General features: G+C 43.5%; 1 protein-coding gene across 1 annotated transcript in view; it reads left to right on the top strand.

Moving 5' to 3' along the window:
- The first annotated feature begins 1,804 nt into the window (after nt 1–1,804).
- Nucleotides 1,805–15,154, top strand: part of XIRP1 (xin actin binding repeat containing 1) — a 38,304-nt gene continuing 24,954 nt past the window's right edge. The window contains exon 1 of the mRNA XM_069211072.1: nt 1,805–2,494. The gene's annotated coding sequence lies outside the window, so the exon portion shown is untranslated. The remainder of the gene's footprint in view (nt 2,495–15,154) is intronic.

Below are 15,154 nucleotides of genomic sequence, written 5' to 3'. Positions count from 1 at the left end.
GACTTGCAACACTGCACCCGGCGACCCCGACTCGGCTGGTGGAGAACCAACACCTCAGGGAGGACCCCCGGACTACTCTACGACTGTGAGTACCAAAACCTGTCCCCCCTGAGCCCCCACAGCGCCGCCTGCAGAGGGAATCCCGAGGCTTCCCCTGACCGCGACTCTCTGAAACCTAAGTCCCGACGCCTGGAAAAGACCCTGCACCCGCAGCCCCCAGGACCTGAAGGACCGGACTTTCACTGCAGAAGTGACCCCCAGGAGTCCCTCTCCCTTGCCCAAGTGGAGGTTTCCCCCAGGAAGCCCCCCCTTGCCTGCCTGCAGCGCTGAAGAGATCCCTTGCTCTCTCATTGACTTCCATTGCGAACCCGACGCTTGTTCTAACACTGCACCCGGCCGCCCCCGCGCCGCTGAGGGTGAAATTTCTGTGTGGGCTTGTGTCCCCCCCGGTGCCCTACAAAACCCCCCTGGTCTGCCCCCCGAGGACGCGGGTACTTACCTGCTGGCAGACTGGAACCGGGGCACCCCCTTCTCTCCATTGGAGCCTATGCGTTTTGGGCACCACTTTGAACTCTGCACCTGACCGGCCCTGAGCTGCTGGTGTGGTAACTTTGGGGTTGCTCTGAACCCCCAACGGTGGGCTACCTTGGACCAAGAACTGAACCCTGTAAGTGTCTTACTTACCTGGTAAAACTAACAAAAACTCACCTCCCCCAGGAACTGTGAAAATTGCACTGTGTCCACTTTTGAAATAGCTATTTGTGAATAACTTGAAAAGTATACATGCAATTGAAATGATTCAAAGTTCCTAATGTACTTACCTGCAATACCTTTCAAACAAGATATTACATGTTAAATTTGAACCTGTGGTTCTTAAAATAAACTAAGAAAAGATATTTTTCTATAACAAAACCTATTGGCTGGATTTGTCTCTGAGTGTGTGTACCTCATTTATTGTCTATGTGTATGTACAACAAATGCTTAACACTACTCCTTGGATAAGCCTACTGCTCGACCACACTACCACAAAATAGAGCATTAGTATTATCTCTTTTTACCACTATTTTACCTCTAAGGGGAACTCTTGGACTCTCTGCATGCTATTCCTTACTTTGAAATAGCACATACAGAGCCAACTTCCTACAATACACAAATATTGACCTTCAGCAATGTCCACTGCAAGATACCAACGTGCGCAAAATTGTGGAGCTAAGCATAAATACGGTAAAGTAAAGGGGAGGAGGTGTAAACCCAAGAAGTACTCATCATCATTGAACAAGATAAACCATTAGGCTTCGTGGACAGCAAATGTACGAAACGGTAATACTATTACTGATAATAATCAATGGCTATTATTAATATTTTTGTTTTTATTATTATGAATATTATATGTATTGTCATGAATATGTTATTTGCTGCTACATTGACTCGTAATGTGTATTAAGGGGGCTGTCTGCCTTAAAATAACACTTACTCAAAGCAGATATGTTTCAGATTGTTCACGTTTCTCGGCAAGCACAGAACGGTCTGGGAGCCCAGGTCTGTGACTTCACATCTGAAGTGTTCATGACAGTGACTCAGGAAAAGGTTCCCGTCCCATCACCTAACGTGCTTAAAAGAAACATTGACCTCACGGAAGTGGCAAGGCCCTCGCTCACCATTCCGGACTCTTTTAAGATACTCCAGCGTCACCTCCCGCCACTGCGTCTAAAACATGACAGTTGACTCAGCCTGCTGGAATTGCCATTCCAAGGGGCCCTATAAATAGTGCACTGGCCGGGTGCTCCTAACATAGCCCAGCAGCTCTCTGTGACAGAGTCAGCTGTCAAAGGCCAGAGAGAGACCAGGGACAGAGGACACAGGGCTGAACGGGAGTCCTTCACTGCAGAGGACAGAGCGGGCAAGGCTCCCACGCTGTGGAGGACAGAGCGGGACTTGGCTCCTTCACTGTGGAAGTCACAAAGGGCAGGACTCCTACATCACGGGCTACAGAGAGGTTAGCCCCTGACTCCAGAGCACAGAACAGGCCGAGGCTCCTACACTGTGGAGAAGAGAGCAGGGCCGTGTTCCTACACCACAAGGGCAGAACAGGCCAAGGCTCCTCCACTGCGGGAGACACAGCAGGACAGGGCTCTGACACCACAAGGACAGAGCAGGCAGGGCTCCTCAACTTCGAACAACAGAACAGGTCAAGGCTCCAACACTGCAGAGGACAGACCCGGCACGGCTTCAACACCGCAAGGGCAGAGTGGGACCGGGCGTTTTGACTGTGGAAGTCGCACCGGGCAGGACTCCCACATCACGGACAGCAGAGCAGGATAGGCCCGATTACTCCAGAGTACAGAGCGGGCAGAGCTCCTAAATCAAGGAGGACAGGCCTGAAGAGGAGGTCTTCACTCTAAGATTCCTCACGAGTACAAAAAGCAACAAACCAAGGGGGTACCCCCATCTACAACCGAAAAGCAAACACCGGCTTTCCAGGCAGCTTCTTCTTGTAAGTAAAAGCGTTTGATTGGTGTGAAATGCGAGGAATAACGTACTAAAAACTCATGCACGTGATAGAATCTGATACATTTATTGTAATCCGAGGTTTGTGTAGAATGTTCTCTTTAATGCAATCCATCAATTGTTTAGTGTCCATAATCCTAAAAAAATCTAAACCAAAGACTTGTGAAATGTGGACAGCTTTTTTTATGCACTGTGGTACACTCTGGCCTGTTGTTAACACTGTTTATAATCCACGTGTGGGTATTTGCAGTATTGCTTGTGTTATTTGTGAAACGGTTTAATTAACTCAGCAGGTCCAATGTGTAGTCTTATGTCGATGATGCCTTAAACACGAAGATTATGCTCTGAAAACATTAGGTGACTTCGAGACTTTTAAATGAAACACTGGATGAGCAGTGTCCTCTCCTGATTGTAATCGGATTTTTTTTTCTTGTTCATGCCTTTCTATTTTAAACAAAAAATATAATTAAATCCACAGGGCAGTAAAATTCACGCATGGAATACATTAAGGGATAAATTCTTAATTGCGCCCACCCTTTATTTGGTTGTCTTCTTGACCCTATGTTACCTTGAACACGTGCTAGAACCCTTTAAATCCCAAAATAGCAGTTTGTGGTAGATATAGAAGCAGCTGTAGCTTATTTTACGGGAATGCTGACAGGAGGCCAGCCTTGAAGGTCCGAGGAAATGGGATTTTGTTAGAGATATGTCTTAAATTCGACATTCCATGTCAGAAAGTCTGATCTAAAAACGGACTGGTCTGTTGAACAGGCAGGTGACTTTGAAAGGAAGGTGCACGTGGCGCACGGACAGAGACGTGGCAGGTGAGTTGACCTGTGGCGGACTCAGCTCCAGCCATCCTAGTGACTCAGAAGAACAGACCTGTTGGAAACTCTCAAGGTGTCTGGGATGGACTTCCAGACCCACAGACCTTCTAGAAAATGGAGAGGCAGGAAATCTCCTGATGATTGGTGCCATCTCTCCCCTCCCTCTCTAGTGGCAGATCACCGGCCAGTAACGACAACCCCAGTTTACCAGATTGGCCGGTTCAGAGCACATGCACTCCTGTGAGGGAACAGTATATGCTGCTAACTGACCCAGAGAGTGAATGTGGAAATTGGAGGCTGGGCAGTGTGTCCATGGTTGCAGTTGATGGGCACCAGTTATTTAAAGACTGTAACTTATTGTCATCATTGACAAAAAACAAGGAAAAAAAGGTTGAAAAGGGAGACGGAGGGAGGAATTTGATAAACCGACAAAGGAGAGATGAAAAAGAACCTGCAAGAGTGACATAAAGAGACAGGAAGTGTAGGCGTGGTAGAAAGAGGTATGGGACAGAATTAAAACTAAACAGACTTGGTGTGCAGTTACTCCGACCAGGGCTGGACAGGCCTTTTATTCCACCAGCAGTTCCCCAGTGGGGTGGAGTTTTTGGAGCCTGGTTGGGAAAGCTGGTACGCAGCTCCTGCTGCCTCTGTCACTGTCCCCCAAGATTAATTGGGGAAGGCAAGGGAAGCTTCAAGAAAGAAAGAGCATGAACTGTTTGACTGCTTTACGTTTGTAAACATCATTCAAAGATGCTTCCAGAATGTCCTTATATTTAGTGATCATGAGCTATGACACCCTCCAAGGTTTGTACAAGGTATATTAAACAAAGGAAGGATGTGTCTGGCAGTGCGAGAAATGGGGTTAAGCAGCTGGATGCTAAGGATAATGCTGCAAGACAAAAGATTGGGTATGCATGTTCTCTGGCCTAAGGAAGGGGGCAAAATAATGGAAAGTCTCTTAGCCAATGACATGAACGTGTGTACGACTCCCAAAATCAGACCGTCTTGCTGTTGACGATATTGTCATGGTTCCATCTCTGAAAACCAGCTCACGAATAACCGCTGATGACATCATTTTGTGCTTGACTCCCCAAATAAGAGCTTGTTCCGCTATTAATCACAACATATTGAGACCATCTCTCCAAATCAGGCCAAGTCTCACTACTGATGACTTCACTGTGTTCCCTACTCCCCAAATCAGGCTTTTACTTGGAGCAGGTGGCATCATCAGTTTCCGACTCCACAGATGAAACTATTATTATTGATAATGACATTGTGTCTGGTTTCAACACCTCGACCATGTCTCTGTGCTAACATGCTGGGGCTGTCACCAACCGAAAACAGATTGATTCACACTGTTGTTGATGTCCTAGTTTATCCAACATTCCAAACCAGACCGTGTATCAATGCCTGTGACGTTATGATCACCAAGTAAGAACTCATCTCATTGATATTGACATCATCAATGTCTTGCTTCCCAACCCAGGGCATGTTTTACCACTGCTAATGGCTTTGTGTGTGAAATGTATGTTTTTTTATTAATTAAATTTAGAGTAGGAAACTTCAATATGCAACTGGATGTTTAAATACCTGAGCTGAAAGACAGATTCATTTCATTTTTTTGCTGTTTCCGAAGAGTAGGTAGGCGATTCTGAATTATGCAGTCCATGGATGCCAAGTTAACATCAGCCCAATACAAAGGGTGACTTTCGTCATTTGCATTGGGGTTGTGAGCCTAGGCAAATGATGGAACGCATTTTCCCATTTGCATTTTACAGGTGAAATAGCACAGACTAAAAGGTCTTTAAGGGATATGCTAAGTGTGGAACTCAAGAGGGGGTCATATTTTGTACGCCCACTGTCTCAGAGTGATCTTTGAGAGGGGACAAAATGGGTCTGAAACACCTCTAGGGCACTTTGGTATTACAGACACTTGTGCAGCCCCTTATGTAATTTAGAGCGCACCTGTAGCGCTAGCGTGTTTGTCAAGGGAGACCGCTCTCTTATTTGCATGAGGTGTGACCCCAGAAAAATAAGAAAACATTTTGCTTAGTATTAAATACATGTATTGACTCTCCAGTCATCCCCCTTCATTTGGGTGAAGTCATTTACTGCCCCTGTCTGCAGGGAGGTCCCTGCCCCTTCTTCAAATGTAGGTGGGCTCAACTTCTGCAGCGTGAAAGGCAGGCAGTGGCTTCACACAGCTGGTATGCTTTTCATTGCTAGGTGCTCCCAAAGCAGACGCTCATTTGCAGCAGCACTGGGGCAAATTGTTGCTTGTGATAGGGTTTTCTGATATGGTCTGCGTTCAGCAAACCCCATTTTTAGGTGTATCCTACCGCGGGCATGGTGGTGCACCTGATCTGTAAAATGGGCCCTGGTGACGGTAATATAAATGTGAAGCAAAATGTTCTGGACCTGGGTCTTAAGTGGGCATATTGGGTTTAAAGTGTTGTGCGAAGGGGCTAGTTTCACCCTGCTTCAAAATCATGAATAAAAGGTTTTTTGCAAGCACAACCATTATTACAAAGTGGTCTCCAAGGTCTGAGTAAATCTGAATTATGATAATCAGCTAGAGCTGTGACTATACTGAGTTTCTGTAAATGAACAGTTGCTTAAAGAGCTGGAAACAAAGTAGTCTTAATCCATAACCTGAACTGGAGATGGTATTCCTTTATCGTCCAACTCAAAGAAGTACTGACCCGCTGCCCATGCTGTAAATTTGAGGATTGAACGGCTGAATAAAGATAGTGAACATTCACCCCTAAAGGTTTTTATCCTGGAACTTCCTGTGAATAAAATGATGTCTTTCTGATCGAATCTACAATGGACTACTTTAATCCCAGACCCCCTTTCCCACACACTAGGCTTAACCTCATTACTTTATCAATTGGCACAGGCATTTTTGTTGTATATTGTGTTGTTATGTGTTCTGACAAGGAGGAAGATATGTCGAATCCTGAGGTTCTATGTGTCTGGTCTTGCGGTAGGACTTTCCACCAGAGGAAACTCACCAACTCCCTCTATGCAATGGTGACACTCCAGCAGTGAATTCTACACCAAGTTTCGGCAGCCCACCTCCTCTAATTCCCCATGTTCCTATTTTATTTGCTTTTTTATTGCCACTCTTCTATGTTTTGCCGGAAAGCGGCATCGTGGGATGGCTTGAAAGGGCAGAGCATGGCCTGGAGTGAACCTGATTGCCGTGAATCGTCCCACTTTGTGTTACTGTTTTTTGTATGGGAGACCCAGCCAGCATAACTCTGCATTTCTAAATTTCTCATGCACTTCAGCCTTTTATTCTTCTGAGGTCAATGAAACAGTATCATTGACTTGGGTACATTAAATATCGGTATCTGTAAACTCTCCAGAGCCAAGAAAGTAACTCTTGGTAAAAATGCACTCTACGAAAGTATCTGCTATATACACACTCGACGTAAAGGTGGACAAAGAACAAGCCATACTGGTCTCGAGCTAGGCTCAGGTCAAGTGCCTGACTCCAGATCAACTCAATTCTATGGTACTGGCAATACTAGTACTCAAGAACCGCAGACTTTGTCCCTTTCCCTCTCTAATGCTGTTCTGGTTGGAAAACATTTCTTTCAATAGATGTCATTCTAGGCAGTCGTAGCATCTAAGGTATTAAATTGAAACGTACAAACTGATTTTTTTTCCCATTTTAAAGATGTTTAAAGTGTCTTTACCATGTTTTCACATGACAACTATTTGATTTAGATGTAGGTATTTTTGTAAGCTTTGCATCTATGAGGCAAACCTAGCCAAAAGGTTTACGTGATTCGAAACATTGCTGGTTTATAAGAGCGAGAGTGGGCGATTCCTACATTGTGATGCGTTCTTTAAAGAGGTGTGTCTTCAGCTTTTTTCCTAAATTGTAGCAGAGTTGGGGCTGTCCTGATTGATACAGGGATATGCCAAATCTTGTGATGGCTCGACTCATGATTTGACTCTTAAAATCAAGTCACACGCCTAGACAGGCTTTGGCTTGCCTTCCTCAATGAATTTGTTGGCCTGCTCTCATCTAACTGACTAAGGCATGTTGTCACTTACATTCCTTCGGAGCTGAGTAGCCAAGGCTCTTGTAATTTTTATCTGACATTTCCACAAATAGATACCGATTAGCATATCACAGTGACTGGCACGATTCACAACTGAAAAAAGACACATTAACCATATCGAATTTACAATGGACTCCCATTCACACCAATCAGTCGGTCACTGCTAGAAATGAGATAACATGGAAAGCTTATCAATGAGCAGTCACTTGTCAGATAACTGTAACCACGTTAGTAGGCATGCAAATCATCAATAAATAGGGTGAAACGAGAACATCATTAACAGAGTCTAAGGTTGGTGAGGGGACCCACTGAGTATTTTTTTTTATTTTTGAGTCTGGTGTGACAGCGCAGCACTGCTAGGTCTATTAGATCTATTGTTGCCGATTCTTTAAAATATCCACAAAATGAGTTTGGTCTCCACCCAGAGGAGTATTCCCCTTTCATGACATGCTACTGGCTATTTGGTGGATCATTTACATGCTACGAAGTGCTGCATTGCCATACATGAGGACTGTTAACAGCTCAAAAGTACGCTGATTATCACACGATAGGGTCTGCATCTCCTAGAAGCTTCATAGTCAGAAATGAATCGCTCTTTATTGCTGTAGGCTTTTTAAATGTCTTGGTTAGTACCCAAAATGCAACCCAAATCTATTGCTTCTGCGGTTGGGAGCTTGTTTATAGAGGGCAGGTGCACAGAATAATTCTCTAGTTTTAGACAATCATTTTATCAAGGCACCGAATTAATGTTTTCTTTCAAAATACAGACACGTTTGGAAAGTTTCTGGAACATTTTCCTCTCTTGAACTGGGACCTCCGACCTCTTTGACCATTGTCGATCAGCACCTTTGCAGATGAGTGTAAATAGCTGGGGTAACTATATTAAATATGGACAACATTAAGATCAAACACTCACAAGAGATGAGTCTACTCCCCATTAAACAGAGAGAAAGAGAGGAGAGAGTGTGTTAAAAGTTAGGTATAGTTCAGCGAATGAAAACCCAGAAATTCCTGAAATTCATCAGCTACAGTACACAACCCACCATAACTCATGCCGCCTGCCATAGTTTGCTCTGGGGTGTGAGCTTTTATCCCTTGTACTACTTGCAAAGCGCTGCAATGAGCGTGTCAGGCGTCATGGGTGATGTTCTGTATTGCACAACAGAGTTGGTGATTTTCAGGGCTTTTCTTGGTTTGCATCCGCTAACTTTTTCATTCAATTTCCTTGTTTTTTATGGTGTGCTTCATTCACCTGCCACGTACACGTTAGGTGCTGTACAAGGCCTTTGGCTGAGTGTAACAGTAGTTGGCTGCAGGCTTTGAAATCCACCAGCATGGGTGGTCAACACATTCTACACATGCTCCTCGGCTATGCACAGCAGGGTTTCGCCACGTGGCCTACCCAAAGTTGTCAGGCTCTCCAGCCAATCCACTAACAGGGTTGAGTATGTTTTTTATAGGAAAGCAATGCTTTTATTTTTTTATAATATTCGAAAGAACTGTGGGATTTTTTAGGGCTTCTTTTTGTTTTTGTGTTTTGTTGTTTTTTCCTGTCTTTTCAACTTTTGAGTCAAAAGCCACTGATCAACCTTTCAACTTTTTCTTCATGGATGAATTGTTTTAATAATGTTCCTCTCTCATTTCAAGTAACTGCAAGTGTCAGCATGTGGTAGATATTTTGAAATAGTCTCCTCTCGTCCCCTTGCTGAGCTTCTGCTCAGGTAAGGTGCAGGTTAGAGAGCATTCATTCAGCTTCTACTCCTCCAGTGAATTCCTTGAAAAACAAAACTTCCAAACGTCCGAGTCGTTCTCTATTATTCTCCAAGAAGCTGGGCTTCTTCTTCCAGCTCCTCTAGTACAGCAAAGAATGGTCCAGGAATCTTCGGGGTCATTAAGTCAAATTGTTCCTAAAACGAGCCCGGAGGAAAAGTATCACTGGTCCAGGTCCCTACTGTTTTTAACATGGTAAATGAGCCTTTTGTTGCCAAGGGAAAGGTACCTGAGCTCTCAGCTAATTATATGCTGTGCATATTTGTGGACTTAGCAGACAGTCCAAGAATACAGAGGAAGACCTAACGTTGTTGCCACGTGTGACAAATAAGGATAAAAACTGCAGACTTGTTGCATCAAAAAATGAGTTCACTATACACATCCTCAATTCTGAGAAGGTAGGCCCCAAATGGAGAATGAGAGCTGAAAGTTCCCTCGTCCAATCAAAGGGCTTCTTTTTGTAATTTAGGTTGGCAAACAGTCTGTGTTCTGAGTCCCCATACTGTCCCTGGAGTAAAATGCCCAAGATATACAAAAACCCATATTTATATATTTATATATTTCAAGTCCACCCAGCACCCAACTAGTGAAGTTACACCAAACCAACAAATTACTGCTGAGTGGATTATTTTCTTTCAGTTATAAGCAGATGTACAGAGTGTAATAGGCTATGTGTTACCATCGTTAACTAGAGGAGGTAGCCATCGCTTGCAGGATGTGAAGTCTTGAGAGGGACATCGTAGCCATTTTTCCCTCAACAATGCCAATAAACAACTTATTTCACTCTGCATATCTGTCTACACGATGTATGCCATGGTAGTCTTGCATATGTATTTATTTTAAAAGCCTATTTAACCAAATCCACACACACACGTGCATACCCACACACACTCCCTCTTCTCTCTCCCTCTCTCTCTCTGCTTCTCTCTCTCCCTCTTTCTTCCTACAGATATGTATATATATCTTCAAGGCGCGTGGATGTGAAGTTAATAGTAAATCTAAATTTACCTGAATATAATTACCTCGATAATATTTTGGCAGTCGGTATTTTGTAGGACTAGATTGTTGAAGCTGATGTTCTGACAACAAAATGTCCCCCGAAGACAGAGGGAAGTGTGGAACTTTGTGCAGTGCACCGTAATGAAATATATTTTCGATGTCGGTGCTTGGGCGATTTAGAATGCACATTTTAGCTCCCATGAAAATGGGACTATGAGGAGAGCACGGACAACTGTTCCATTGAGCAGCTCACGGTTCCATCTGGTGTCTTTTAATGTCTATCTCATCTTTCTATGTGGTTAAGAAGGCAGCTTAAATGCAACACTCACTCAGCTCTTTGCCTCGCCGCTGAAATGACCCCAAGGGGTGATAAATTAGAGAAGATGCTATGGTAGTGTCTTACAAAGCAGTTGGATTGATAGAGCAAGCCGCAACCATTTCATTCACATAAACTCTGAAACATTCGTCAGATGAGTTGTCCTCAGTGCTTAATGTGTGTCAAAATGACAAAATACGAAATAATATTGCAGAAGAATGCTCAGCATCATGTGACATGCTTTACCTTTTCTAGCAGCATATTTTAGTAATCACTGGGTTTGAACCTCCATTGAAACATACTCCTAATGACTTTGGCAACGGAGTAGTTAGAAAAATAAAATACCACCCACCTTGAGCCTTACCTTGAATGACTATCCATTCATTCATCATTATGCTCTTCCATCAATCGTTCTGTCCTTCCACTCCCAATTCCAGTCATTCATCCATCCTCCCATCCATGGTTTTTCCTCCAACCATCGTTCAACCGCCTTTTATCAACGTATCATTCTATCCAAACTTCCATTTATCCATTCACTCATTGATCCATCCACTCATCATTCCAGTCCTTCTTTCACCCACCCATGCAAACATTGCTTTCAACTTCCAGTCATTAGTCCTTTCACCATTGCATGCATGTTTTCATGCGTTTTGGTCCTCCTTTTTGTCTGTTTCTTTCTCCTTTCTTTGTGTCATTTATTTCACTCTTCCTTCCAGCCCGCTCTCAGTCTCAGTAGCGTAGGCAGTGTATGGTGGCCTTTCGTGCAGGGAAAAATAGGTCCGAACAAGTATTTAAATCATAGAATTCAGCAGAAATCAGAGTTCAGTGGACCCCTTCGGGCTCTGGGCCTCAGTGGCACTGCGCCCATGTAAGCCACGCCGCTGCTAATTTCTTTCCTCTGTGTCCCTAATCGTTTCACCTTTTGGGCTTCTTTTTCTATGACTGGCTGTGCATCCGGACCTCTGTTACAGTTTCCCTTACATTGTTTTTTGGATCCTGCGCGCAAGCGCTTTGACCTGTTGTAAGTATTGTGTGCTTTTAACCACACCCACCACTCTCACTCGTTCCTGGGCTTGCCTTTCAAACATCCTTTGTTATCATTGGTAAATGCTTTACCCTTGTCCCTCCTTGGGGCGGTTTTGTTACCGCCTTGTTCTAAGAGCTTCTGCCTGCAGAGCTCACTACGCCATTGGACCCTAGTATTAAGATCAACAGAACGGTGGATTGGTCCTATTACTTGAACATCTATTGCTTTTAAGTCAGGTGGCTTGCCTATCAACTGGCCCCACTCTAGGTGTTTCAATCAACAGGGTGAGGCATGCTGGGACTTCAAGTGAAACGGCAATTCCAGATACTGAAAAACTAAGGATGACTGAAAGTCACTTTCCTGAGAAGTATGCTGGCAGCGCTGACACCGAGCATGTTCCTGCAGGCCGGAAGCGTCCTCGAGGGCCGAGCTCTTCTCCCCAGCTGCCCACGTCATATCACTCTCAGATCTGGGCCTGGCCGACAGCTGCCTCCGTCTGAGACCTCTTCACATTTTTCACTAGGAATAGCGCCTCGCATTCCACTCGATGCCATCCGGCATGCGACCAAAATAAAGCGCAATGCCTCGCTGCAATCGCAGTTTGGCATTGCAGTTGTGTTTTGTCTTCCTGCGGGATGCCTGGAATGCCTGTGGGCATTTAATTATGGTATACGGTATAGGCCCAGCTATTTCACAAAGTCCTCCAGTCGTTCACCAAGGCCTTAATATACCCCAGTGATTCTAGGTGATAGGAAGTGGGTGCTCAGATTTATGGATGTACCTAGGTTTTTCTACATGGTCTGCGTACCCACTAGTTGGTAAAAATAGACTTATGTGTAACATATATAAACATGTAAAGGCTTGATTTTAATAAAATCAGAGTAAACCCTTTGCATGCCAAGTGACAGCTCATTAATGTGAGGTGATTCCTTCCGTTTTAACCCACAGAACTTGCATTTTTGATCTTATACGAACTAGATAAGAAAACTACAAGTCCCAGAATGCAGCGTGCTGAGGCTAAAACTGGGACTAGCATGGAGACTTTCAGAAGTATCCAAACAAATCCTTCCAAGCTACTCCAGCCCCATTTTAAGAGTCTTGTGCTGTTTTTTAAATATCATTGTTCAATGTATGTTTAAAGGTGTGTTGGTCGATTTAGCTGGATTTAAGTATTCCAAGACTATCAAAGGCATAACCTAAAATGAGCTCCCCACGTGCGAAATATGGTGAACAAAGTTCTCAGACTTCACAGGTTCAGGTACGAGTAGCTTATCCAGGTCAAGTTTTTTCTTTGCAATCTGAGAATTGTAGTTCTGGCTTTATAATGTGATAAAAAGGCTACGAATCCCGACGGAAAAAAATGGACTTAATGACCTACACACATATGAAACCGAGAATCTTGAGATCTCTGCCATAGGGTTTGCAGTGTTTTATGGTACTGTCTAGGAAAATTCTTCCCCTGGTGAATGAAAGCCCTGAACTAAAAAACTGTTCAGTCTTGAACTAAAAAACTGTTCGGTCTTGTGGTTATCTTGCAAGTTTCTGGACGGCAGGATACACATATCTGTTAATACATTTTATGCTCCAGCCCTGAGTTTTTGTTGATGTCATATCTATATCCAGACAATGTACTTGACCATAGCACTCAGCCAAAAAAGACTCTTGGTCGGTTACTGGCATCAAAATAGTATCTTACCCATTTCAGAGTTTTTTCAATCGTGCAGTCTAATGCGAAGCATAGGCTAGCAGGCGGTGGGTACTGTCACTCGTTTTGGGGAGCTTGTACCTCTTTTTCACCATCAGATTTTAACCCAGAGCAGGAGACACACATGCCCCATCGTAGCTGCTGAAGATGACTTGTAAAGTGGGCAGAAATAAGTGAATATCCACGAAGAAAGCAGGGATTTTCCTTTTCAACTTTGTGATTTTTAAAAAAAGCTTTGCAACATTTATGAATCTCTAAAACAAAGTTTTTGAAAACTACTAGTGAGAAAAAACTTCCACTAAAAGTAGATTTAGTATAGAAAAACAGCAAAAAGCTCACTTTTTTGTAGAATTTCCTTTAAAAAAAACCTGTTGGTTGAAAACATCTACCGCAAATGAAGTCAAGACATAATCATCACAACGATTTCGAAATGGGAGTCAAAGTCCATGATTATTGGTCAAAGCCTGCAGGTTTCAATAGTCCAAATTCCTATGACTCAGTACATTATGTTTGTTGTTGTTATTCATGTCACAATCATTTCTGGAGCTGGCAGCATTGTTCGGCGAGTTAACACTCACTGCTGACGTCTGCAATGATTCGAAGGTCACAATATTGAATACTGGCAAGGCAGAACAAGCCTTTCATCCTCCCGGGTCAAAAAAATTGGTCAATTATAGAACTTGTTGAACAAGGACCACTTATTATTCATATTTGTTCGGCCTTGTAGCACTATCGACAAACCTGAGGATGCTCTCCCGTTGACTGAATGAAGGTTGCTAAGTATTCCTGTGCCTGGTTGGGGTTTATTCATTGAAGTGTTTTTTGGTCGTTCCGGTTGGTTTGTAAGTGGTTTTATTGCTTAGGTATGGGTGAGTGAGTCATAGGGCATGGATATTAAACATTCTTGAGATTTATTGGTTTCCAATCTCCATGCAGCTTGCTGGGGTGTTTTGTATGCTTGGTGGTCAAAATAAATGGCTCTGTGCTGTGTGGGTGAGGATGTGTATTGGCTGGCTGATGTTTCCCATTGTGGTTGTGAGCAATGGGTTGGGTGAGGTGTATTAGATTAACTAGACTGACAGCAACACATTAGTACTAGGCCATATTTAGTTCAGTACAAATAAAGAACTTTTATCTCATATGAGATTGCTCAAATCCTGCAGATTTTTAAGAGATTGGTGACTCCCAAATTAAGCACATCTAGAGTATCAGGTCTCTGTTTAAACCGATTAGTGTAGCTAAACGGCCTGTGAAGAAGTGGCCAGGGTGTTTTCAGTTGATTGCATAGACTGGGAAATAGTTGGTCCTCCGTACAGTGTACCAGTCTAAACTCTATAGAGCTTATCCACTGAATAGCTTTTTTATGCACCATCACTTTGCCCTCTTGTCCTATGGTTATGCCAGCAACTCCCTGCGATGTAATCTATACTGCCTAAGGGAGTTTGCTTTATGTACTCAGGACTTAGAGCAATGGAAAAATTGCAGTTTAACTTACCAAATGTTTTACTTAGGGTAGCCATTTTACTGTTACGATTGTTTCGAATTTCTCTTTGTATTGGTCTTTAACAACTGCACAGTAAACTTACTTTCAGTTCATTGCTAGTAATGGACCAGGAAAAAATGAATAGACTTAGCATTACACACCTCAGATGCAAGCATTGAATTGTATGATCTGCATCTCCGTGAAATACTACATCACATAACTACCGAATCAATAATGTGCACAGAGCCAGTGTTTAATTAAAATCTTCCCTCCTCCCCCACTAGAAGCGATGGGGGGTAGTGATCAGGTTATTGATAGACACAGCGCAAACTGAACGCATGGCCCCTGGTTGTTACCATAGAGTTCAAGGTCAGACTGGCATGTAGGGCACTGGGGTGGTGCCCAAGGGACCGGTCTTACAGGTTAGTAGTGAGTCGGTTTTT

Source organism: Pleurodeles waltl, chromosome 10 (assembly GCF_031143425.1).
Source record: "Pleurodeles waltl isolate 20211129_DDA chromosome 10, aPleWal1.hap1.20221129, whole genome shotgun sequence".
NCBI classification, from domain to species: Eukaryota; Metazoa; Chordata; class Amphibia; order Caudata; family Salamandridae; genus Pleurodeles; species Pleurodeles waltl.
This window is presented reverse-complemented; position numbering and strand designations above follow the sequence as displayed.